The sequence below is a fragment of the Triticum urartu genome, chromosome 2 (assembly GCF_003073215.2).
Source record: "Triticum urartu cultivar G1812 chromosome 2, Tu2.1, whole genome shotgun sequence".
Lineage (NCBI taxonomy): Eukaryota > Viridiplantae > Streptophyta > Magnoliopsida > Poales > Poaceae > Triticum > Triticum urartu.
The window spans coordinates 10644539-10648000 of NC_053023.1; the positions used below are offsets into that span (position 1 = coordinate 10644539).

The 3462-nt window shown below is 48.6% G+C and overlaps 1 pseudogene; it reads right to left on the reverse strand.

Annotated features, from left to right (window-relative positions):
- Positions 1–293: 293 nt before the first annotated feature.
- On the reverse strand, positions 294–2251 carry LOC125540647 (annotated as a pseudogene).
- Between the last annotated feature and the right edge of the window lie 1211 nt (positions 2252–3462).

The following is a 3462-nucleotide window of genomic DNA, read 5'->3' on the forward strand; positions in this document are numbered from 1 at the left end:
CAAGGACGAGCATGGGCAAGAAATTCTAATTATTTTATTTAATATATTGTACTGCATATTATAGAATGTCCCTTTACATATTGTAATTAGTTTTGTCAATATATTTGTGAATATTCATTTATTATACCTATCCATTTTTATGTCTCCTCGGTTGGAATCAGATGCAAAATTCCAACAGTTTTGTACATAACTAATGCTATTTTGTAGGAAAAAAAACATCATTTAATTACTATTATTATTTCCTCATTTTTACTTCCTTGTTTACTTACTGTAATACGCAATAATTTAACATGCATATGTAACATTATTTTTGTGTGTATACACGCATGCAACTTTAACGCACATGAAAAAGCATGCACCAATGCAACATGAATCCAGACATGTAACTGTATATTCCATGTTAATCGTACGGAATATTCCATGTAACCGAATACTGCAGAAACTTGTCCTATGAGGAACATACCCTTATTTTTTTAAATAATATGTCAAAGAGGCATTTCACATGCAGTTGTTCCTATGGTATAAACTTTTACGTCCTTAAATATGTTCAAAAGCATTTTCAGTTATCTTTTAGAATTGGTAGGCTGTGCTGGTGCACAAATTGATAACTACTTGGACACAATTTGTATAAATTTCATATACGTATGATGATACACAAATACTAGTACATAAGTCATACACCGATCTTACATACATAGTTTATATAAGGAAAAAGAAATATAAATACATCAATACATACACAGCATACAATTCTTTCGACCCAAACAAGCAGTTGGTAAATAATGTCCCTCTGTAACTTTTTGCGTACCTTGCTTATTATATTATTATAGTTATATTGGAGCATGGAATTCTGGAAGCATGTAGATCAACTTTCATCCACTAGATGAAGTTGTGGAAAACACAACTCTCCGGAGCTGTTGCTGATAATGAGATCCTGTTGGTCTTGTTAGACTTGCTAAGATGGCCCAAAAATAACCCATATCTAGTCTTGGAGGCCCTTCTTCCCTGTCCAATGCTTAAGCAACTACTACGTGTCATATCATTAGGGCCACTCAACAAGATTTTCATGGCCATCCCACACCCAAACACCCCCATATACGGCCTAGTAGGCACGCATTCAACAGGCTGGACAGCAAATGATGTCTTCTTCTTACCTTGGGGGAGTGAATGCAGCTCGTGAAGCTCTGGCAGCAAAGCGGCCGGCAGTGGCAAGGCCGTGCGTTGGTTTATGAACTGCACTATGGTGTCCATGAGAGTCTTGCTGGTCCCACGCAGTGGGTTGTACAGGTGGAAGCCATGGTCTTCGCCCTCCGACTCCACCAATGTCACCACAGCGGGCGCCCGCGGTCACGCAAGGTGTCCTTCTCGGCAACGGCGACCAGCACACGCCGGCATGTCAGGGATGCGATCTCCTCGTCGGCAGGGTTGACCCGGCAATCGTCATTGCCGAGCCGACCTGCCGTAACGAACGGCCAGAGCCTGTCGATGACCTCAGGAGCAAACATGGCGACGCCGTCCCAGACTTCCTCGGAGCTGGACAGCCGATCGTCTCCCCAAAAGTATGGTTGCACGATGACAAGACCCTCAACGTCGATGTGGTTGCCAGTGCCACGCCGGTGGCCGCACGCACCGCCGTGTTGTAGACGATGTTGCCGCCAGCGCTATCGCCGGCGAGAAACGTGCGCCCGGGATCAGCGAGGTAGGAGAGCCAGGGGTCAGAGAGGGACGCCACCCACTGAAGTGCCGCCCAGGCGTCATCATAGGCCATGGGCACGGTATGCTCCGGCGCTAGACGGTACTCCACGGACACGACGAGGGCCCCGGCGCGCGCGGCCAGGGACCTGGCGTAGTTGTGGTACGTGCGGCAGAACGCACTCTCCGTGCAGAAAGATCTGCCGTGGACGTACATGATGACGGGGAGCAGCTCGCCGGCGGCTGCGGCAAGGGAGGGAAGGAACAGGCGTGCGGACACGCCCGTCTTCTCGTCGATGACGGCGTCCCTTGTCGCAACTCCACGGTTGGCAGCCGCGTCCTCGGACGCTGCCACGAATGGACTGCGAAGTAAGCGTTCGACATGGCCGCCGTTGTATTCACGTATAAATGGATATAGGTCGACGGTGATGTCCTCCTCGGCGTCAGCCTTCTTACTTGCTGGAGAACTCTTGCTTGGATGCATTATTGTGCTAGTTAGCACTTAGCACTTGTGTGTAGGCAGTATAATCTAATGCCGAGCATGCAACTCTATTTTGTGTTGTCCACTTTGTGGTGGCTGAGACGAATTAAGCGGTTCGTTGGTTTTTATAGCTGGAGTTTGTGTCCACTCCCAACATGCCCATGTATGTTGGCACACCCTTTAGCTATACTTACTTCGACTAATAAACCAATTAGGGTCAGTCGTTTTTTAGGACGCTGCTAGGCGCCGGCGCACCGGCCCAAATTTAGGCCGGTCTGCCCCAGCCACCTGATACAGCTACGCACAGCCGTTCGATACAACCATACCTCTTCTTCCTTCCGCTCCTCGTCTTCAATGTGGTCACTGGTCAACACCGGGAAATCCATGGCGGGCGTAACTCTCTCCCCTCCATCGGACCCTGTGCGCGGCGTGCGTCCGTCCTCGCCTGTTTGCCTCGCCCCTCGATGCTCGCCGCCCCCGGAAACGCAAAAGGAAAAAAAATACGCCGTTGACCCATAGCAGCTTTTCTATTGCCTCCCCCGTTCCCAGTTGCATCCATGGGTGGTCCTTCTCGGGGCCGGCCGGCAAAACAACGGTTCTCGCCAGTGTTGCCGTCCCTCTGATTGCATCTAATGCGGTCCACGGCGTCGTTCGCCAGCCGAGCCGGTGGTAGCAAAAAAAGACACCGATTCCAGCAAGAAAATAAGATGGTGGTAACAAAAATTTGTTGTCCCAGCAAAACCTAGAAAATGGTAGTAACAAAAATCACCAATGGTTCCAGCAAAACACAAAGCTGGTAGTAGCAAGAAAAAATCAGGAGTGATTTCAGAAAAAGAATTGATGCAGCAAAAAAATCACGCCGGCGACAACACCACCATCCTCTTGATTATAGCAAAATTTAAGAAGGTTTCAGCAAAAAAAGAAGCAGTTCCAGAAAAAAAATGATGGAGGAAAACATCCATAGCAGCATAACTCAAAACAAATTCGATGTAGCAAATGAACTAGCTAGTTCCAAAAAAAAACACTGGTTCCAGCAAAAACTGAAGTCGTTGGTGAGGGCGTAGTCTGGTTCCAGCAAAATTAGAAGCTGGTTCCAACACGTGGCCTTGCTGGTTGCAGCAAAAAACGACGCGGTTCCAGCAAAAGGTGTTGGCCGGTTCCAGCAAGGGGGCCCCCGGCTCCCCGTGTCGGCTGTAGCTCGCCACGCCTCTGATTCCAGCTTCCCGTCATGGGTTGTAGCAAGATGCGGCACCGGTCACAGCTCCCCCGGACACCGGTTGGAGCTTCTC